The sequence below is a fragment of the Vicia villosa genome, linkage group LG3, assembly GCF_029867415.1.
Source record: "Vicia villosa cultivar HV-30 ecotype Madison, WI linkage group LG3, Vvil1.0, whole genome shotgun sequence".
NCBI classification, from domain to species: Eukaryota; Viridiplantae; Streptophyta; class Magnoliopsida; order Fabales; family Fabaceae; genus Vicia; species Vicia villosa.
The window spans coordinates 133,895,879-133,920,499 of record NC_081182.1 but is presented as its reverse complement, the minus strand read 5'-3'; the positions used below and the strand labels follow the sequence as shown (position 1 = coordinate 133,920,499).

The window sequence follows — 24,621 nt, the reverse complement described above, 5'->3', positions numbered from 1 at the left end:
CGATCGTTTATACTAAAAGAAGTTTTGTGACATACCTGAAGTTAGATAATTACATACCGGTGTTTCCCCATAATTAATTTTAGACTTTATTAAATTACTCCGCTCCCCTTATTCATTAACCGCATATCATTATCCTTAGATTTACATTGTAACATTAGATAACGATATGTTTATTTTTAGTCCTTTGGGTTCGATAATCTTTAAAGTTGTGCGATACGACTGTGCACTTGCAGTCACGATTCTATAGACATACTAAGTCGCGATCAATGGTTATGCAACGGGAAGGTTTTAAGCACCCCTCAGATCTATGGTACTCCATAGGAACCTCTTTAAAAATATAATATTGTTGTTATTGTTATTAAAACTATTTTTGTGTTATGTGTTTGTTTAAATAGAGTGAGAGGATGAGAAAAGAAGATTTTAAAAGTGAGATCGGTAAGATATTGCATCTTAGACCTACATACCCCTTAAGTGCAGTAGGGAAATCAGAGCTTTTGTAGTTCCTCTTTAAAAGGAAAATAAAGAGCTAAGTGGCAAAATATTTTTAGGTATTGAGCTTTAACAATACTCAACGGGTTTTTAAAATGTTAAGCTTTAACAATACTTAACAAGTTTTAATAAAAGGAGTAAAGTTTTAACAGTACAAGGCAAAGGTTTAATAAAAGAAGTTGGTTGGGCGTTAACAATACAAAACCAAAGGATATTCAAATTAGGGTTTTGAAATATTAGGGTTTTGAAATACCTAATTCTAATTGATTTTATAATTGATTTAAAAGACCAAATCCTAAAAGAGAGTTGGTTTAAGGGAACATGGTGTTGTCAAGGTGACTTTAACCTAACCCTAAAAAGATTCACACAAAAATATTAGGAATTTACTTGGTGAAAAATATTAAAATAAATGATTTTTTAAGGGTTTAAAACATATAAAAAGATTTGTTTTTGATTTAATTTTTTAATGAGTAAATAAATAATAATTTTGTATTTTTAAAATATATTCATAAAATAAACAAGTTAAATGAGAAGCGTGTAAAAAATCACTTAACAATAAGTTGATTTTCTATTTTAAATAATTTGTTAAAGTTGTAAAAAAAAGAAACAAGTGGTAAAAAATTAAGTTTGGTCCTAGGGGGTTTGAACCCACGCCCTAATGGTTACCAATACAAAACTTTACCAATGAACCAACGCGACATAACTAATTTTAAAACGCGCGCATAAATATATAATATAAAATGAGTTTTGAGTTTAGGTTGAACTTCATCTCAACCTCTAACTTGTGAGTTTCAGAAAATCAATCATGATCAAAGCTCAATCATTTAACAAACTGTAAACTTGAAAATCACTCCTTATTTCCCCACGATTCCAGACATGTATCAATCAAACATTTATTTTAACTACAACCCTTGAATTTCTGGAAAAAAGTTATGAACCATAGAATTTCAAAATAAAATTAAATGATTTAAATTGTGAATGAATGAGTGAAACCAGAGGGCTTTTAATCCTTAAGTGATTCTAAACACAATGGTATCAGGTTTTATTGAAAATGGTACCTCTAACACTGAGTTCAAAGTTTGAGTTTTTACCTCTGGAATTGGAAATCAAATCCTTTCTTAGAGATATTACAGAGATGTTTTAATGATATGGATATCTTCCTGGCACCCTTAGTGAAGCTGTTTGAATGCTTACTCGAGCTTGAGCAAGCTTGGAAATATCAACTCGACTGTACCTGCAAAACATAAAAATTTGAAATAAAAAACTTGGTTCCAGGTGTTACAGAAGTTGATTAATGGTTTAGATAGCTTCTATATGATATATAGAAGGTATCTAAAGTGATGATTTGGATGATGCTCGAGCAAAATGAAAATTTTGTGTTTAAGGTTCAAGTATGCTCTTTAATGGAGGTTTGATGATGATTTTTGTTTTAGGATGTTTCTGAAGGTGGTGAGTATTGTAGACAGCTTCTAAATAATATTTAGAAGCTACCTCAAAGGTTGTTTCACACTCAGAATTCTCAGAACTTAAAATGGCTATCAAAATGCAAATGACAAAAATTTGGACTTTCAGGTGAGAGGTTGACTTTGAGAATTAAGGTGTGTTTTGTTTTTGAGGCAATGCTCTCTGTTTGTAGGCTAAATTTAGGGTTTGTGGGTGAAGGAATCACATCATTTGGCTTTGTGGTTTGAAAGTTGTACCACTTGCTTCTTCATGAAGAAAATGAGAAGTTATAGTTCCAAGAGGAAGGTACAAGCTCAAGCATGCTTGGAGTGACTTTCTCTACATTGTAGAGGGCTTGCTTGTTGAGTTTGGCTTGCTTTTGGTGCATAGGAAACATTGTAGTGGCTCAAGAGAATTTGACTTGGTGTATAAAGCTTATTTTTCAAAATGTAAGTCATGACTTTAGCACATAAATGGTATGAAACTTGGATAATGCTTGAAACGTTTGGGTTATAGCTCAAAAGCAAGTGTAATCTTATGTATATGGTGTTTAAAACAAGCAAAAGGACCTGTAATTTAAAGATTCTTCTATTTGAATTGGTTATGAGTCATAACTTTTATGTTCATGACTTAAAATTCAAGTGTTATGGTGCCATGTTCATAAATTCATATCTCATAGCTTAAGTGTTGAAATCTTATGCTAATGGTCTCTTTGGAAAGCCCTTGCAACAGTCTTAAACTTTGGTCTTTGGTTCTCCTTCAAATTCATCTTGGATCTTGGTGAAAATAATCCATCAAGTTAAGAAAAAACCAGGTTTCAAACACTTAGAATTTTCTAAGTCTTTTGTTAGAAACTTCGTGATCCCATAACTCTCAAATGATTCATTTTTTGGGAAAAATTTATATGTGACAAAGTTGTTCATAGGATCAAGATCTACAACTTTCATGTTGGAATATTTTTCAGTTGCATACTTGAAATTTGAAGTTACTTGCCCATGAAGTTATAGCTAAAACATTTAAAAATACTTAGAAATTTTCTAAGTCTTTGAACTTTCCAACTTTTACTTTTGTTGACTTTTTGATTCTTGATTGATCTTCTTGATTTTTCTTGATCAAATGACTTCAATAATCATATGTTAGTGATTTTGATCTTCAAAAGTCCATGGTTGGCCAAATTGCTTAAAAGTCAAAGATAATCTTGAACAATTGACTTTTTCCAAATGAATTATATTTTTGTGATTTTCTATTGAATCAAGCTCTCCTCTTCAAATGAATTACATGAGTGGATTATAATGTTTTATTGGAAATCATTGAATCATAGTTTGATATATGGAGCCATGTCCTGATTAAAAATCAACTCTCTAGATGAATTAGGTCGAAAACCCTAATTTGTGCACCAGATGAAATTGGAAGTTGTTAATCTTGAGTTGAGCCACTCTTGGACTTTTATTTTGATGAGGTTAATCATCTGAGCATATGAAAATGCTTGAACTACTTTTGTGAGTTTCAAAACCCTAATATTGCCCGAGCCTCTTGATCAACCACCTACCTTAAGAAACAAGCAACAAGCAAAACACAATTTCTATTTTTTGTATATTTTTTGTTAGTAAATGAAATATGAACAATGATGATGATGATGATGATGATGATGAACACACTATGCAAAAAATAATGTGGGATCTCAGGGTCAAAAATTGGGGTACAACAACACCACATTCGGAAACACTTGGTGTATTTCACTTCATAAATGAAATTATTGTCCAACAAGTCTTAGACTATCTTTGCTGCCACTTTGAGCTTCTTGGATCAATGTTAAGCTGGTGACATGTGTAACATCCCCAAAATAATACTACTAAACAAGGCATACAATTGCACATTATCAGAGTAACAAGCATGCACAACATGAGGGTATTACACACATTTTAAAACAAAAATAACACTTTAACATGCAATGGTCACATACGAGTAACACATAATTTAAACTTTAAAACAAACATGCATAACCACAGCGGAATAGTTTCCTCATCTAAAAAATGGTAAACTTGGATGATTCTCATACATCATCTACCATATCATAATATCTTGGCTCACGGCCACACATCAAAATATCACATATCCAATTAGGAAATTACATATGAGTAAGACAATATCTCATAATATCAAACATAGGTAATAAAAATAAACTCAAATCCCATGTGTTACATATGACCAGAGCACAATATGACTACCTAGACCAAACACGCTAAAGAGATATGAAACTCCAAGTTAAGCCTCCTCTGATGCACTACTATTCTTCGGAACCTACGCGATGTCGTAATGAACATCATTCAAATAGAAGGGTGAGAATTCAAATCATTATAAATAAACATAATAATAGGAAATGTAAAACACAACAATAACACATTCAAATAATTCATCACTCTTCGCATAAACACGCATCATATATAATATATCAAGATTCACATGTTTATCTCATACGACATAGCTCCTCAATTCCACATAATTGAAACATATATATGCATATATGTGTATACAATTATGAAACACAATTCAAATATAAAATACCAATCACAATATCCACATATATGCATATCCACCAAAATCATTCCATGTAGTCATATCACATAAATCACACAACAACAACAACAATTCACGCTGACACGTGCGACTCAAGTGTGGCTCTATGCGATATGCATGTGGATCCCTCCGTTATCATTTCCGGCATGCCGATTGTCCATCTCTTAGACTAGATAACCACCTCTAAATCTCCATTTCGACGTTAAGCTTTCAAACCCCCAGTCGGCGTAAGGTTTGGGACAAGCAAATAATCTTCGCAAGATTACCCAACATTGCCTCTTTCAAAGACTCATGCTTGTGCAAGTGTGAAACAAACAAGACTCGTACAAATAAGGCAATCTCAACTTCTTACCATGCATAATCACATATCTTCCTATATTGTACAACATAAACAATATGATTTCATCATCAACCAATGCATCCAAATAGCATTAAACATTTACACACATCACGAATAACATATAACATCATAGCTAAACAATGTTATCATCACCCAACATCAATTCACATATTACATATATACAATTCAAGTAACATGTCTTCACTCACATACATATCATACTCATAGTATTCACCGATTCAACACATCATCATAACATATACTAAACAATACCAACACATGTTATCCACATCCAACATCAATTCATTATAGCACATACGTTAAGTCACGACAAAACATAGTTAAATAAATTCACAATAGAAAGGCAGTACCTATTGCTATGTAACCACATGGTCTCATTGTCTCATCATAAGGAAATCACTCATCAAGTATAACATAACATAGTTACACCAACTCATAACAAAGAACATATTTCCAATGTTATCTCTACATAGTTCATCATTTCATATTAGAGCCTATACCCTATGATTCATTTTATTCTACCAATGTATAGATCATCGCATTAGCTTTTCAATGCTTCGAACAGGACTCAAAACGGAGTTACGGTTCAAAAGATATGAATTTTCAAAGTTTAAAAAAAATTGTCCAAACAGCGGTAACCGGTTACCCTCAGAACCGTAACCGGTTACACCCTATTAAAATGTTCAAAATCGCTATTTTTCAAGTAGTAACTAGTTACTGGTATACTGGTAATCGATTACCACTGTACCAAAACAAAAAAAACATATTTTTATGTTTCTAAACTCAATTTCAACCTCAATACAAAGCTCCGAACCTTCTCTATCAATAATCAAATGTTTCATATCATCAACATAACATATATGCATCACTTACTAGCAACAAAACATGTTTCAAACATTAATTTTATGGATTCTACACAATCTCAAAAGTTAGGTTTTTCTCAAATTCAACATACATACACTAAATCATATGTTATTCACATACCCGCTCATAGAATCTCATATAGAATCAAGAATACAAGTTAGGTTTCAAATAATTTAAGGATAGACATACCAATTCCAAAGAAAAACTCACGAAATAGTAAACTACCCATTACAAATCATGCATTTTCTAACTCAATCATCATTACCCACTTATATCTACTTATAATCACTTGGATTCACACCCTTACCTTGAGTCTCTAGTCTTTCTTCTTCTTCAAGAATCTCCAATTTCCTTTCATTTCTCTTCTTTCTTCTCTTTTCTTTCCCTCTAGCCTCTTGTCTTTCTTTTTCCCCAAAATTGTTATGACTCTAAAATCCTAATTTTATTTAGTAACACATTTTAACAAATTGGGCTTAACCCACCTAATTCTATATTCTGATTAATTAGGCTCATTACTAGACATATACTAGTATTCACATACTCACTTAATTAATTAAATAGCACACATGCATATTCAATTAATCACCAAAACATAACAAATAATTATTAAAACACAAATAATAATTAATAACATAAACACCTAAGGAAATAAAAATCGGGTCATTACAACTCTCCCCCAATTAAAAGATTTTCTTCCTCGGAAATTTACCTCAAGCAAACAAATCGGGATAAGAATCTTTCATCTTGCTCTCAAGCTCCCACGTCACATTTCCTCCAAAACGATTTCCTTGCCTCGGAGTTTTTTCACCTCTCTATCTTCTATCCTCATAGGTAATGTCTCCACGATCAATTTATCTCTAACCTCAACATCATCTAATTTGACAACATGCGAAGGATTTCAGGTCTTATCAGTAGTCTCTTGAATGATCTCAGGTCCAATCACAACACTCTCTCAAGATTCATACCAACATAAAGGAGTCTTACATCTTCGACCATACAGAGCTTCAAAAGGTGCCATTTCACTACTAGAATGGAAACTCTTATTATACGTGAACTCAATCAATGACAAATAACTATCCCAAGCTCCCCCTTGTTCCAAAACACAAGCCCTCAAAAGATCCTCAAGCGACTGAATTGTCCTCTCAGTCTGACCATCAATTTGCGGATGATAAGCCGAACTCAAACGCAACTTAGTACCCAAAGCACTTTGCAAACCTTCCCAAAATCTAGAAGTAAACCTTGATCTCTATCTGAAACAATACTTGACGGAATACCATGCAAACTTACAATCTTCTTAATGTATAACTTTGCAAGTCTCTCCATCGGATAATCCATTCGAATCAGAATAAAGTGAGCAGATTTCGTCAATTTATCCACAATAACCCAAATTGGTTCACAATTACTCGACGTTCTCGGCAAACCCGAAACGAAATCCATAAAAATGCTATCCCACTTCCACTCAAGAATGGATAACGGTTGCATCAAACCAGACGGCTTCTGATGCTCAATCTTGGACTTCTGACAAGTCAAACAAGAATACATAAAATTCTGCAATATCCTTCTTCATGCCTCGCCACCAAAATAACTTCCTCAAATCTTGATACATTTTAGTAGCTCTAGGATGAATACTCAAACCACTTCGATTCCTTTCATCCAAAATCCTCTTCTTTAAATCTGAAACATCAGGAATACAAACGCGATCACGACATCTCATGACACCATTCTCATCAATCTATAAATCACCACATTTTCCTTGATTAATCAGTGTCATATTGTCAACCAATTTCAAATCCAATTTTCGGCCTTCTCTAATTTCGTCAAAAATACCACAATTAAGCTTCAACATACCAAGCTTAACACACGAAGAAGTCTCTTCACAAACCAAACTCAAATCTCGAAATTGTTCCAACAATTCCAATTGTCGGATCATCAACATAGACATATGCAATGATTTCCTACTCAATGCATCGTCTAGAACATTAGCTTTTCCATAATGGTAATTCAAGACAAAATCATAGTCTTTCAAGAATTCCAACCATCTTCTTTGCCTCATATTCAACGCTTTCTGATCAAACAAATACTTCAAACTCTTGTGATCACTATACACATTAAATCTCGACCCAAACAAATAATGTCTCCAAAGTTTCAAAACAAACACAAAGGCGGCCAACTCTAAATCATGCGTCAGATAATTCCTCTCATGAATTTTAAGTTGTCTTGAATCATAAGCTACCACTTGTCCTTTCTGCATCAACACACCTCCCAAATCCATCAACGAAGCATCAGAATACACCACAAACGGTTCCAACGGATTCAGCAAAATCAAAATTGGAGCAGTTGTCAATCTTTTCTTAAGCTCTTGGAAATTAGCTTCACATTGTGAACTCCAAATAAAAGCTTTACCCTTCCTAGTCAATTGCGTCAATGGCAAAGACAACTTAGAAAATCCCTCAATGAACTTCCTATAATAAATAACTAGCCAAACCAAGAAAACTTCTAATCTCAGAAACAAATTTCGGAGTTTCCCATTGAGATACAACCTCAATCTTCGACGGATCACCAAAAATACCTCCACTCGAAATCAATCATTAATTGGTCCTATGATGATTTCTAGAATTGTCTCGTGCATCAGATTAGTCGGTCTAATGGACCGAATACTGATGGGGAAAACCAAAAAATTATACCTTAAATATTTATATTAATAATTAAATTATTTTTATTTAATTGTTCTTTCCTTGTGCCAAATCATTATTTTTAAATTAATATAGTTATAAATTTGTAAAAAAAACTAATAATAATAAGGGTTAAATATGTTTAGGGTTAAATAAGTTTTTAGTCCCTATAAATATCGCGAAATTCAATTTTAGTCCCTCTAATTTTTTCCTTTAAACAATGATCCTCTCAAAAATTTCCGTCCTTAAATTTGGTCCCTCCCGTTAATTTTCACTAACGGAGACTTACGTGGCACGTCACGTGGAGGATAGCTGGGCAAAAATTTAAAAACGGTTGATATTTAGGGGGTTTCTAATCTCCTATAAATAAATCCAGTAAAAAAGAAAGATATTGGTTGTGAACTTTTGTTAAACAATTTGCGAAAAGGTGTTAACTGAACAATGTCATATTCTTTCTACTGCAAACTGAACAATTTACTTTAGACAAACATGAATTGTGTAATGTAAAAGGAGCTTTTGGAACGATAGTAAAATTGAATTTTAGCTATGTTTAAGAATCGGGATTACTCGTAGGTAAGGGCTGTTGCAGCAGATATGTCCAGAGTGTGTGCAATTTTTCCAATTGTCTTTAAGATTTTATATCTCCCTTGATAGGTAGTCTTTTGTTTTTCATTCATCCTCTTTGTCAAACATACACATCTTCTAGATTGAAGCTTGATATATACAAATTCTGCTTGTTTACGAACAACTTTCATTCTGTTTTGACCAGCATGCACCTTGACACTGTTCTAGACTTCTACCAAATGATTCTTGAAGTCGTAAATTATCAAGTTCCTTTCAAATAGGAATTGGGTTTCCATTGTAGATCGTCCATGTTACTTTTTTAGTGTAAGCAAATTTCTACTACAAAGGGACATAAAAAGAATTAATTTTATGGAACTGTAATAATTGACACTATACCTATTTTCAGTTCAGTGAGGTTGTGTAGGCTATTGTTTCTGCAAGTTTACAATGAGAACTTATTAATATTATCCCTTTTAAGAATTTACAAAATAGTACTACTTGTTTTGACACTTTATAACTGTGTTTTTCTATGCTAATCAAGAAAATGTTATTTTTCTAGGGTTAATAGTCATTTGCCCCCCTGCAATAGTAGCGATATTCGGTTTACCCCCTTTTAAAAAAAATTTTGTTTTACCCCTGTAATATTTGGGTACCCCTAAACGTGTAAAAACCAGGGAGTAAAATAAAAAAAAATAATTTATAGGGGGGTAATTTTCCCTCTTAGGGGGCAAAAAACTTACAATTTTAATATTATAGGGGGCCAGGACAAAATTTTTTTTTAAAAGGGGGTAAACCGAATATCGCTACTATTGTAGGGGGGCAAATGACTATTAACCCATTTTTCTATGATAATTCACTGTGATTTTATTCCTAAATGGAACGATAGTCCAATTACAAACCATCAACTATCTAATCTATATAAGCATTAAATTATGGATATACCAGCACGCTTAATTTCATTTCATTATTTTGAAGTGTTAACATTGCTATGGAAATTTGAATTCACAGACAATAATATAACGTGCATAGTTTTGTGAATAAAGAGAGGTTGCAATTTTGTTTTTATCAAAATTCCAAACTCCTAAATTTAGATGGTGTGTTCTCCTATAGAGAGGTATCAGTTTTCTGTACTGAGGCGACTTCTATTTCTGAATCCTATACGGCTCAACATTGAACCGTGACTCACAACCTCCCCAATCCGTTATGGCCACCAACGATGTGGTTGTGTCTATTTTTCTGTGTAGGCACTCTTAAAGAATCAGTGAATCAATTTTATGGTCAATTTTAGAAAGTGAGAGTTAGGTGGAGCAGCAAGACAATCATGGCGCAGAGGCCTAGCTCTTTAACCATCAGTTATGTTTCGGCTTTTGAGGTTATTAGCAGATAAAAACAACTAAGGATGACAATCTCTTTCTGTTGCCATACTTATTGTGAAAATGGGAGATCTGTAAATAGAGAAATTAAAGAAACTAAAGAGATGCAATAGAAAGAAGATGACATTGTTCAATTTGCACCTTGCTTGCAAAGTGCTCGACGAAAATTCACAACCAATATCTTTCTTCTTTTTCTTGGGTTTGTTTAAAAGAGGTTAAAAACCCCCGCAATATCAATCATTTTGAAATTTTTGCCAGGTATCCTTCACGTGGTGTGCCACGTAAGCCTCTGTTAGTGAAAACTAACGGGAGGGACCAAATTTAGGGACGGAAAACTTTGAGAGGATCTTTGTTTGAAGAAAAAATTTAGAGGGAGTAAAATCAAAAATCGCTATATTTATAGGGACGTCAAACATATTTAACCCATATGTTTATAGTCCTCATAAACATTATAATTTTTTTTAGTCCCTTAAAAAATTTCCTTCAAAGAATCATCCCCCCAAAATTTTGCATCCATACAATTGGTCTGTAACATCAATTTAGACTAACGAAGCCTGATGTGGCAGTCTACATGGATAAAATATTAATTGTTATTTATTTTAATCTAATTAAAAAATGATATTTTTTACTGTGGATTTTAAAATACATGGATAAATATATTGTATTTCCCCCCATTTTACCCTAACGTGACATTTTCTCATCTCCTTCATCGTGCCTTCATCGTTTTTGTAGAAACTCGTGTCCTTTTAACAACAGCAAACCTAGCTCGTTTCCATGTCTCATTAGAAAACAAACTCAACCAAAGGAACTTAATTTTCTTCTTCTTTTGTAAAATCTCAAGCTGAACAATTTTATGGATGCCATAGTCGTATGGTTTCGTACCAATGCAAGAAGAGACCAAAGAAAGGAAGGTTGTTTGGAGATGTCCCTTTTGGAAGAATGATGAGACGTGTGATTTGTTCATGTGGGATGAAGACATTGGAGAAAAATCAAAGAATGAAGATGGGAGCATTTTGAACTCATACTTGGAAGCTATGGGATATTTGAAACACTTGTATGAAGATACATAGATGAAAAACAAGATTATTAAGACCAAACTGAAAGCAAGAGAATTTTCTGGAAAATTGATAATATATTATTTTTTAGTTTTTGATAACACGAAAACATATCGTATATTTAGCTTAATTTACATGTATTATTATTCTATTTTATTTCAATTTTATTATTTTATTTTGTATTATTCCGGTATTTCTATTTGTGTTCAGGAATTTATTTAATCGGAGCTCGCAAAAGAAATAATCGGAAAAAGGAGCTAAAATGAAGAGAAATTGCTTAAAAGGACATTTAAATAAGGAGGTGCAAATAAAAAAGGCAAAGGCCAAGTCTGCAACGCAAGCCTAACACGCAAGAGGAAGTGGAGCACGTGACGTAGGGCACTTTGAAGTGCCTGCTGGTCGACATAAACCCTCTCCTGTCGGTCGGCACCCCCTTGAATATTAGTGTTTGACGTTAGTCTCACACCTAGGCCCAGAAGACTCTGTTTTCACGTTCCGCCATTTTCTCCTCCGAAAGAACTGCAACAGAGACGAAACAAACTCGAGACCAAGAATCTGAGGCAACTCTATAAATACCCATCAAGACTAATTAAGAGGGTTACGAACTTTAACCTACTGCCGTCACTTTAATTTCTTCTGCTATTTGCAAGTTCCGCTACCTGTTTCCTACCCACTTCCGGCAATAGATTTCCACACCGGAAATACTATTGCGATTAAGTTTCCTTTGTTAGCTTTATATTTAGTTTTAGTTTTAGCATCAGATTTATTTTCAGAACTTAATTCCAATACCTGATTCAAGAACCAGTGCTGCTCTATTTCAATATTCAGTCTTGCTATATTAATTCAGGTTCATTTATTAGCTTTAATTATTATTGTCTGTTTATGTTAGTTTATAGAATTATGCCCGGAATATTATTCATCTGCTATGCTTATTCTGTTCCGTCTATTAAAATAATGTTCGGCTAAATACTTTTTATCGGTATGTAAGGTCACATAACCGAGGGAATCGAGTAATACTTTCGACGTAATTTATTAATGAAATTTATTTATCTGGTATTAATTTCTAATGCTTAATTCAACTGTTTTGTAACGAGAGTTAAAAAAAAAATAGAAGTTAGGATCAATAAAAACGAGAGTTTGAGATATTAACTGGATAGTAGGAATTAAACCTTAACCTTAAATACAGCGAGAGCGATTTAAGGTTAATTAGACTTCATCGGTTTTCAAAAATCATTTTAAACTTTATTTGATACAGCGAGAGCGCTCACTTAGGTTTAATAATGAGATCGTAATCAATAAACACGAGAGTGTGAGAGGAAGGTTTTTAAACAAGTGATTTCTACAGAACGAGTATTTTAAATTATGATTCACGTCGATAGTTTACTAGATCCCCGACGTCCGACCATTACATACCAATAATATTCCCGCTTATTTAATTAAATTATATTTCTTTTACTTCCCCGTCTGATCATAATCAATCAGATATTAGCCTTAGATTTACGTAGTAACGATTAGCTACATTAGGTCGATTCTTAGTCCTTGTGGGTTCGAATCTTTTAAAACTACGCGATAGACTGTGCACTTACAGTCATAATCACAGACATACCCCATTTTGTCGCGATCAAGTTTTTGGCAGCGTTGCTAGGGACTAATTTAGTCGATAATTGTAATTAACTGTTACGTTGTAGAGACTAAGGCAAACTTAATTATTCTATTCCCATTGTGTATGCCAAGTACTCGCTCTCGAAGTGAAGACTTAGCGCTGCCAATTCCCGAACCAGAGCGTTCTATCACTGTATCACGTTGATTACGACGAACTCGCACTCTTGTTCTTAATCCTACTTCTGAACCACTTGAAGAATCAACCATGGGAGAACAACCGTGCCTCTCGAATCTTATGCTATTCCTTCACAAGCTGAACCACACAATAGCATTGCTGCTCCTGCTATTGAGGCGAACAATTTCGAGCTAAAACCTTCGTTGTTGTCAGTTGTACAAAAAAACCAATTTTCTGGAAATGCGACGGAAGACCCTAATCTTCATTTGTCAGTGTTCTTGCAATATGCAGACACTGTAAAGGCGAATAATGTCAGTTCGGAAACTATCCGACTGCGCCTTTTTCCTTTTTCACTGAGGGAATTAGCTAGAGCTTGGCTCCAGTCTTTACCCTCCAATTCTGTCACGACCTGGAATGAACTTAAGAAAGTCTTCCTTGCACGTTATTTTCCACCTAGTAAGACCGTCATGCTAAGAGCCCAGATTAATGGGTTTAGACAAAAAGACAACGAGTCTTTATTCGAAGCATGGGAGAGATACAAAGACATGCTGAGACTCTATCCACATCAAGGATTAGAAGAATGGTTAATTTTCCATACCTTCTACAATGGTCTCATCTAAAATATGAGACTTACAATTGACGCCGCCGCGGCAGGTGGCGCACTGATGGAGAAAGCGTATGCTGATGCCTATGCACTTATCGAGAGTATGGCTCAAAACCATTATCAATGGGGAAGCGAGAGAGCTCAGTCAGAGAAAACTTCTGGAGAGAAATCTTCAACGAAGAGTGGTATGTACAAGATAAGTAGTCTCGACCGCGTTAATGCCAAAGTCGATGCCCTAACTCAGAAGATCTAAAACCTCACTGTAGCACCTATAGCCGCCGTGGCTGCTGTTTCCCCAAATTGCGAAATATGCGGGATGTCTGTACATGCTTCCCCCGAGTGCCATCTTTTGGCAGGAGTTTCCCCCGAACCAGTAAACTATGCTCAAGGAAACCCCTACTCAAACACGTAGAACCCAGGATGGAAGAATCACCCTAACTTCTCGTATAAGAACAACAATGCTCTGTACGCACCTGGTCAAGCACCCAGTGTACCCTGGATATCAAAAGGCACCCTTCGCTGCCCCTAACGTCCCCAGGAAGTCTAACTTAGAAGTAATGATGTAAAATTTCATAGCCACTCAAACTCAGACTAATAAGGATTTCCTAAACTAGAACATGCACACTAATGAGCAAATCAAACAGTTAGCGACTAAAGTAGACGCGTTGGCCACTCACAACAAGATGCTTGAGACACAAATCTCTCAAGTGGCACAACAACAAGCACCTACTGTCGCGCCTGCTGGGACATTTCCTGGACAGCCACAACCTAACCCAAAAGGACATGCTCATGCTATTATTCTGCGAAGTGGTAGAGAAATGGACGAATCGACTGACCCTAGGCTTAAAAACCCTGCTATGTTCCAAAGCCCTGGTGAGACAACTGAGGAGGAAAATAGACCCAAGGATAAACCAAGTAATCCGAAAGAGAAAGAGGACAAGGAAGGCAAGATGGAGGAAAAAGAAGCGCCATACATACCTCCGCCACCTTATAAACCACCTATCTCGTACCCTCAAAGACTTGAGAAATCTAAAAACTTAGGGCAGTTTAAGAAATTTGTCGAACTTCTTAAACAATTGAACATTACAATTCCGTTTACGGAAGCAATTACCCAAATGCCCTCATATGCTAAGTTCCTAAAATAAATCTTATTGAATAAGAAGAAATTAGTAGACAACGAGACTGTAACACTCACTGCCGAATGTAGTGCTATAATTCAAAATAAAATGCCACCTAAGCTGAAAGACCCAGTAAGCTTCTCCATACCTTGCAATATAGAAAAATTTGTCATAGACAAAGCTCTGTGCGACCTAGGAGCTAGTATTAGCCTAATGCCTTTGTCCATTTGCGAGAAACTAAACATGGGAGACCTAAGACCAACCAAGATGTCAGTACAACTTGTAGACCGATCTGTCAAGTATCCCGTAGGTGTTCTTGAGAACGTACCCTTCCGTATCGGACAATTCTACATCCCTACGGATTTCATAATTATGGACATAAAGGAAGACGTCAATACTCCTATAATCTTAGGAAGACCTTTTCTAGCTACCGCTGGAGCCATTATAGACGTAAAGAAAGGCAAGTTGACATTCGAAGTAGGTGAGGAGAAGGTCGAGTTTATTTTAACACAATTCCTTCAAGCCTAGCTATAGAAGATACATGTTACTTGGTGGATGTTATTGATGAATGTGTAAGAGAGATAGGATTATCAGAAGAATCTTACTCTGAAGTTATAAAGATTTTGATGCCCCTGATTTTCGAAGATGACAATTGGCATCCGGAATATCGAGACGATAGCTTAAGCGAATGCTTAGCATTAACACCCAACCCTATGCCTTTCCCTAAGAAACCAACCTTGGACCTTAAACCATTACCCAAGACTCTTAGGTATGAATACCTAGACGACAAGCTCAAAAGACCAGTAATAGTCAACACAGAGCTAGGAGCCACAGAGACCGAGAAGCTATTACAAGTATTAAGGAAGTATCCATCTATGTTTGGATATAACATTACTGATCTGAAAGGAATAAGTCCTTCCATATGTATGCATCGCATCATATTGGAAGAAGATTGCAAAACCTCTAAGGAACATCAAAGGAGGATTAACCCTATCCTGAGCACAGTAGTTAAAGATGAAGTTACTAAACTTCTGAATGCCGGAATTATATATCTAATCTCTGAATGGTAAAGAATGATTCTTGAACGAACGAGTAAAGAAGGCCAGAGTTGGGTATAACTCAAAAATCTAATTGGTAATGATGGTCGTAATGAGTAATCAAAATAGTGCAGCAAAAGCAGAGAGTAACGTGTTGGATAATTGCTGGTGTGACTTGAGAGGATTCAGATAGTTGAAATTCAATAGTATGAAGAATATGATTATTGAGTTTTCTTGAGAGAAGAAGTTGGTGAAAAGTGTAAGTATTATTTCATCGTTCAAATGAAAAGGTATGTTTAAGGATGGTACATTCGGTAGATGGAATACATTACTGCAGTATTGATCAGGTGTGGTCATACCATGGTTGTGTAATTTTATGATTCAGTTATTGGGCGTATTGTATGAGTCATACCTCAATGTACTATTATTGTTAACCTTTTGGAGGTATAACAAGTAGTACACCTTTGGAAATGTTACATGGGAACTGGAGAGTCGGATGAAGGGCTCTATCCGGGACTTTTCACTTTAAGTATGTTTTCGAGGACGAAAACTCTTTTAATGGGGGAGAGTTGTAACACCCCATATTTTCATTATTTGATTTAAATTGGAATTAAATTATTTATTTGAAATTATTTAGCATTTGATTGGATTTAATTGAAGAATTATGGAAAAAGAGGTTATTGGGCTTGATGTGGTGTTAGTAAAGAGGGGGTGCAATGCTAGTAGGCCTTTTACTAAATTAAAATCCATTTTTCATAAAAATAAGGAATTGAGGAAAAAAGGAAATAGACGGGGAAGAGGAGCAGAAGAGTAGAAGTGCTGATACGTGAAAGAGGAATAGAAGAGGAAGAGGGCTAATCAAGATCCTTGGCTAAGGTAAGGGGGGACTCTTCCGGTTAACCTCTTTTATCGTATTATAGATGATAGGACTGATTTAAATGCATTGTTTGTGTCAATTGGTTATATGCTAGATTGGGGTTTTGGGGTGATTTTGAGGGAATTGTATGATTATATGATTGTTGTGATGGTTAAATGATCCTCTTTGTGTGTTATATTTGTGTTATAACATGTATGTGGCTGATATGGTGGTATTTGAGGTTCATGATATAACTCGATTTGGGTTTTGAGGATTTTGGGATAAATCTCGTAATGCTGTCAATTGCGATGAGAACTCTGACTTTTGCCACTTCGCGCCGCGAAGGTAGGTGCGCGCCGCGATGGCATAGTGATTTTCTCGTTCCGCACCGCGAACCTTGGTTTGCGCCGCGAAAGCGTGTTTCTATTCGTTACACGCTGCGGACTGTGTGTGGCGCCACGTGCTGTAGCGATAACTGTTTTCTTGTAAAAAGTTAAAGATGTGTAACTTTCAAACCGTAAGTCCGTTTTAGACGCCGTTTAGTAGGAAAGGTGAAATAAACTTTGGGAACAGTTGAAGTCATATTTGTGATGCCAAAGCAATGGCATGTGTAAAGAAGAATTGCAGAGAATTTCTAACACCTATTGATGTGAGGAAGACTTTTTGAGATTTCGAGTGGAATGATATTTGGGCGCGAAAGATGTCATGGGATTTAGAGTAAAACCACGAGTTATGAATGTTTTCGCGGTATTTTGCTAAGATGAGGATTTTGATTTGGAACGAGATGAATAATAATGTACGAGTACATTATTGGCTATGAAGTTTGAAAGTACTTAACAAGTGTGTGATGCTAAGTGACTATGAAGCGTATTGTGTGAAATGTTTGGACGTTGGTGTCTCATCGACAAGATCCAATAAGAGGGAAGTGTGCGGGTTGTAAAGACTCAAAGTGAATTATAGAACTATGACGATGTTAATGAGTTTGAGTGCAAACTCGGAAGGGACACTATTATGTAGTAACGACGGTTTATACTTACATATGGTTGTCGGCTATCTATTGACAAATTGAGGACTTGATCACCCTTAATCTCTTGTTGATAGTAGATGGAATCATATAGATGGGATGAACTTGTTTTGTTACCTTAATGGTTTGGGATGTGAAGAATACTAAGCCGTGAGAATAATCACTCACCATGTTGTGTGAACTTATGAAGAAGTGAATACGAAAGAGTGCAATATATTGGATGATGACTTAAGACGGGTAATCAAAGTCGCGCAGCAAACGTGTGATGTGGAGTAATATGCAAGTACTACTCGTGGGCGGTGAGGAATTAATATGTCGGAGCCTACATAGAGAATATGTATTGATCTTTATGTTGGATTTAGAACCCAGTGGATGTAAGGATGTCGTATCGAAGAATTATAACTCTTTTGAATAATTGCCGAGATGATGAATATGTTATTATGGTTATACGTAATTAACGAGTATGTATTCGGCGAAGTTGAAACGATGAGTTGATACTATATGATGCTATAATAATTTTGTGTCGTTGTTAAGGTGATATTGTGGGTTCCAGATATAATGAGGAATTATACTCTATGAAGGACGAAGTTGATTTGATTCTTAGTAGAGAGCGTGACTCAGTTTGAGCTATTTCATAAGCGACAATATATTGATCCTAATGAGTGTGACTATAATTACTTGGGTGTGTACTCGTTCTGATGGTTAGGATGTTTTAATAGATGTAGTAACTCAGGAATTTGTTTTTGAGTGCGAGTAAGTATTGCTAAGTGGTAGATTAGTACCATGAATGGTAAAGAATGATTCTTGAACGAATGAGTAAAGAAGGCCAGAGTTGGGTATAACTCAAAAATCTAATCGGTAATGATGGTCGTAATGAGTAATCAGAATAGTGCAGCAAAAGCAGAGAGTAACGTGTTGGATAATTGCTGGTGTGACTTGAGAGGATTCAGATAGTTGAAATTCAATAGTATGAAGAATATGATTATTGAGTTTTCTTGAGAGAAGAAGTTGGTGAAAAGTGTAAGTATTATTTCATCGTTCAAATGAAAAAGTATGTTTAAGGATGGTACATTCGGTAGATGGAATACATTACTGCAGTATTGATCAGGTGTGGTCATACCATGGTTGTGTAATTTTATGATTCAGTTATTCGGCGTATTGTTTGAGTCGTACCTCAATGTACTATTGTTGTTAACCTTTTGGAGGTATAACAAGTAGTACACCTTTGGAAATGTTACATGGGAACTGGAGAGTCGGATGAAGGGCTCTATCCGGGACTTTTCACTTTAAGTATGTTTTCGAGGACGAAAACTCTTTTAGTGGGGGAGAGTTGTAACATCCCATATTTTCATTATTTGATTTAAATTGGAATTAAATTATTTATTTGAAATTATTTAGCATTTGATTGGATTTAATTGAAGAATTATGGAAAAAGAGGTTATTGGGCTTGATGTGGTGTTAGTAAAGAGGGGGTGCTATGCTAGTAGGCCTTTTACTAAATTAAAATCTATTTTTCATAAAAATAAGGAATTGAGGAAAAAAGGAAATAGACGGGGAAGAGGAGCAGAAGAGTAGAAGTGCTGATACGTGAAAGAGGAACAGAAGAGGAAGAGGGCTAATCAAGATCCTTGGCTAAGGTAAGGGGGGACTCTTCCGATTAACCTCTTTTATCGTATTATAGATGATAGGACTGATTTAGATGCATTGTTTGTGTCAATTGGTTATATGCTAGATTGGGGTTTTGGGGTGATTTTGAGGGAATTGTATGATTATATGATTGTTGTGATGGTTAAATGATCCTCTTTGTGTGTTATATTTGTGTTATAACATGTATGTGGCTGATATGGTGGTATTTGAGGTTCATGATATAACTCGATTTGGGTTTTGAGGATTTTGGGATAAATCTCGTAATGCTGTCAATTGCGATGAGAACTCTGACTTTTGCCAGTTCGCGCCGCGAAGGTAGGTGCGCGCCGCGATGGCGTAGTGATTTTCTCGTTCCGCGCCGCGAACCTTAGTTTGCGCCGCGAAGGCGTGTTTCTATTCGTTACGCGCTGCGGACTGTGTGTGGCGCCACGTGCTGTAGCGATAACTGTTTTCTTGTAAAAAGTTAAAGATGTGTAACTTTCAAACCGTAAGTCCGTTTTAGACGCTGTTTTGGACGTTGTTCCTTAAATTGAATATTCTACCATATGAAATAAATAAAACAACAATAACTTGATTTTATTTTGAAAAGTATCGTTTTCTCCAAATGTGGTTTACTCCGGTTTTGCATAGTTGATGAGATGCAATGATTGTTGTTTGCATAATTGAATATGTACAATGATGTGTGCTGTGATAATGTGGTTGCTTTTTCTTGTTATGCAAATGGATGTTTTTCATGGTAAATATGATTATCATGTGTTTTGATGAATGATGATGTAAATACTCTGTTGTTGTTGGGTTGATTTGTGGTACTTAGTACACGGTTGTGAGAGGTGTTATTGTTGTTGCACTGAATGGCGGATGTTCTATCTGTTATGATGTCGTGGTGGTAATTGGTGTTTGATATACATATATTGTTGAGGTAAAATATGTATTTTATTATGGTTGAGAAATAGCATAATTGTGTGTGACTATTGATTATTGTGTTGGTTGATGATTATGACATTTGGATGGTTTATGTGGATGATGAGCATGTTATGGTTGATACATGCATTTCATAATCATTATGTGGCTGATCCTTGATGATGGTGGATCAGTGGTAGCTAATTCCCATTGTGTGGAATTAGTGAGTGGGTGTTGTCGTATCCTTGACGATGGTGGATCGGTGAGTTGGGTTATCCCAGATTTTGGTACCACATGCATATAGTTGCATTTGCATTAGGCTACTTGTGTTATTATAACATGAATGAAAGATTGTCCAATGTTATAATATGTGATGATTGTGTAATGGTTATGATTTGTTTGGATGAATTATGGTGTTGTCTCTTGGTAATGTATTCTATTTGTTGTTGTATGTTGATGAGTACTTCCTAACAATCTGAATATAATGAAATTGGGTGAATAATGTGACTATGATGTGTTATTGTTTATGATTCGATAACATTTGTTAATTGTGAATGAGACTCACCCTTACTGTTGATATTTTCAGATTGAGGATAGCGGCTTTTGGCTCGGTGAGGATTAGCTCATGAGTCAGTTCGTTTAGTATAGCGTCGGTGTCATGCTCTGATATTGTAACACTGGGGGAACGCTAGTTTAGAGTTGATGATGATACTCTATTTTTGTGGTTATTGGAGTAATTTTGTGAGATATTTCATAGATGATGTTATGCTTTTTTGGTTATTAATGTTCCACTGTATAGAAACATGATTTTGTTAAATGGATGATTGGCCCCTAAGTGAAGCATGACAATTGATTTATGATAATTTGTTTTAAATTGAATTGTGGCACCCTTGTTTTCATTTTTTACTCTGAATTATTTTATTAATTTCCGCGGGGTTTAGAAGGGTGTTACAATAGTGGAATCAGAGCAGGTCGGTCCGTCCGGCCAATTGTCGAGTCAGTTGAGTTGCACGACGGTTGAATACTGTCGGCATATTATCCCTTGGTACGCGACATCTGAGTGAATCACTGTCGGTACTTGGTTGTTTGTTGTGGAGGTTGGTTGAAACAAGTGGGGGAGAAGCTTCGCTTCTCGGTTATCTTTCAGTTGTAAGATGATAAATTCAGTAGGCTGTTGTTGGCAACAGTGCAAGCGTTGTTGGAGTTGTTGCTTCCTGAATTGAAGGTGACTTGGAATTAAGACTTGGCTGGTAATTGAGTTAGAGCATCTTGAAGGAGGATGATTATATGCAATTGATGATTATTTGAAGGAGAGGATAATTAGAAAGTTGCAATGTATCAGCTCTGCTGGTGTGCTGCGAAGTTGTCAGTTGAGTAGCCTTACGTCTCGGAATAGGTTCAGCTACATGTTGCAAAGAGGATTGCGGTCGTAATGTTTCAAAAATCGCACTTCGGTGATGGGATGTGTTGCTCAAGTTGTAAGAATGTTTGAAAGTGAAGAGATATTATAAGGGGCTGTTTGGAATGTGAGCGAGTTGAAGAGAATGAGTTTTGGAGTGAGATTTTCGTAAGCAAAACGCAGGAAAATTGTTGAATAGCTGCAGAACTTCGAAAATTCATAACTGGAGTTCTGGACACCCGATTTGAGTTCCGTTTGAAGCGTCGAAAAGCTAACGAGATGAACTTTGTTATAAAAATAGTTGCAGCAGCTGTAACATAATTAATTTTGACAGAATAACGTTGGAAAGAGGTGAAGTTACGGTTACTCTTGTTCTTCGAATGAGACTTGTTTGTTAGTACTGCACGGGATGTCAGTGTCAGTTTCAGTGTTGAACGGATTGAAGGAATAATTAGAAGGTTTGTTGAGAATTAATTTTAAGAATTGAATATACCATTTGAAGAGTTTTGGGAATACCGTATAGAGCGTCGCTGCATGATGTCGATGTTGCATTTTCGGATAACGATTGGAAAATTCATATCTTGAGTTCCGAGTGTCGGATTAATGTGCCGTTTGAACCTACGAAGAGGTGGAATTATGTTCTACCTTATGGGAGAGTTATAAGTACAGTAGATTGATCCTATGAGGAGATATTGTGAAGTCGGTTAAGGAAGAGTGAAACTTGTTGGATAAGAATACCTACTACCGCGATTGTTTGAAACAAAATTGAGTGAAACAAGTTGTTGATGAATAGGTTGATGAGATATTCGATAATAAAGAAGATTTGAGTGCCGACAAATTTTAGTGAAGGGTGAATTAGTAGGAAAGGTGAAATAAACGTTGGGAACAGTTGAAGTCATATTTGTGATGCCAAAGCAACGGCATGTGTAAAAGAAGAATTGCAGAGAATTTCTAACACCTATTGATGTGAGGAAGACTTGTTGAGATTTCGAGTGGAATGATATTTGGGCGCGAAAGATGTCATGGGATTTAGAGTAAAACCACGAGTTATGAATGTTGTCGCGGTCTTTTGCTAAGATGAGGATTTTGATTTGGAACGAGATGAATAATAATGTACGAGTACATTAGTGGCTATGAAGTTTGAAAGTACTTAACAAGTGTGTGATGCTAAGTGACTATGAAGCGTATTGTGTGAAATGTTTGGACGTTGGTGTCTCATCGACAAGATCCAATAAGAGGGAAGTGTGCGGGTTGTAAAGACTCAAAGTGAATTATAGAACTATGACGATGTTAATGAGTTTGAGTGCAAACTCGGAAGGGACACTATTATGTAGTAACGACGATTTATGCTTACATATGGTTGTCGGCTATCTATTGACAAATTGAGGACTTGATCACCCTTAATCTCTTTTTGATAGTAGACGGAATCATATAGATGGGATGAACTTGTTTTGTTACCTTAATGGTTTGGGATGTGAAGAATACTAAGCCGTGAGAATAATCACTCACCATGTTGTGTGAACTTTTGAAGAAGTGAATATGAAAGAGTGCAATATATTGGATGATGACTTAAGACGGGTAATCAGAGTCGCGCAGCGAACGTGTGATGTGGAGTAATGTGCAAGTACTACTCGTGGGCGATGAGGAATTAATATGTCGGTGCCTACATAGAGAATATGTATTGATCTATATGTTGGATTTAGAACCCAGTGGATGTAAGGATGTCGTATCGAAGAATTATAACTCTTTTGAATAATTGCCGAGATGATGAATATGTTATTATGGTTATACGTAATTAACGAGTATGTATTCGGCGAAGTTGAAACGATGAGTTGATACTATATGATGCTATAATAATTTTGTGTCGTTGTTAAGGTGATATTGTGGGTTCCAGATATAATGAGGAATTATACTCTATGAAGGACGAAGTTGATTTGATTCTTAGTAGAGAGCCTGACTCAATTTGAGCTATTTCATAAGCGACAGTATATTGATGCTAATGAGTGTGACTATAATTACTTGGGTGTGTACTCGTTCTGATGGTTAGGATGTTTTAATAGATGTAGTAACTCAGGAATTTGTTTTTGAGTGCGAGTAAGTATTGCTAAGTGGTAGATTAGTACCATGAATGGTAAAGAATGATTCTTGAACGAACGAGTAAAGAAGGCCAGAGTTGGGTATAACTCAAAAATCTAATTGGTAATGATGGTCGTAATGAGTAATCAAAATAGTGCAGCAAAAGCAGAGAGTAACGTGTTGGATAATTGCTGGTGTGACTTGAGAGGATTCAGATAGTTGAAATTCAATAGTATGAAGAATATGATTATTGAGTTTTCTTGAGAGAAGAAGTTGGTGAAAAGTGTAAGTATTATTTCATCGTTCAAATGAAAAAGTATGTTTAAGGATGGTACATTCGGTAGATGGAATACATTACTGCAGTATTGATCAGGTGTGGTCATACCATGGTTGTGTAATTTTATGATTCAGTTATTGGGCGTATTGTATGAGTCGTACCTCAATGTACTATTGTTGTTAACCTTTTGGAGGTATAACAAGTAGTACACCTTTGGAAATGTTACATGGGAACTGGAGAGTCGGATGAAGGGCTCTATCCGGGACTTTTCACTTTAAGTATGTTTTCGAGGACGAAAACTCTTTTAGTGGGGGAGAGTTGTAACACCCCATATTTTCATTTTTTGATTTAAATTGGAATTAAATTATTTATTTGAAATTATTTAGCATTTGATTGGATTTAATTGAAGAATTATGGAAAAAGAGGTTATTGGGCTTGATGTGGTGTTAGTAAAGAGGGGGTGCAATGCTAGTAGGCCTTTTACTAAATTAAAATCTATTTTTCATAA

General features: G+C 35.6%; 1 non-coding gene across 1 annotated transcript; it reads right to left on the bottom strand.

The window, feature by feature from the left end:
- Positions 1-13,642: 13,642 nt before the first annotated feature.
- LOC131593813 (small nucleolar RNA R71) lies at positions 13,643-13,749 on the bottom strand. Its single transcript, XR_009281192.1, has one exon. It is a non-coding gene; the product is annotated as a small nucleolar RNA R71 (small nucleolar RNA).
- Positions 13,750-24,621: the final 10,872 nt, after the last annotated feature.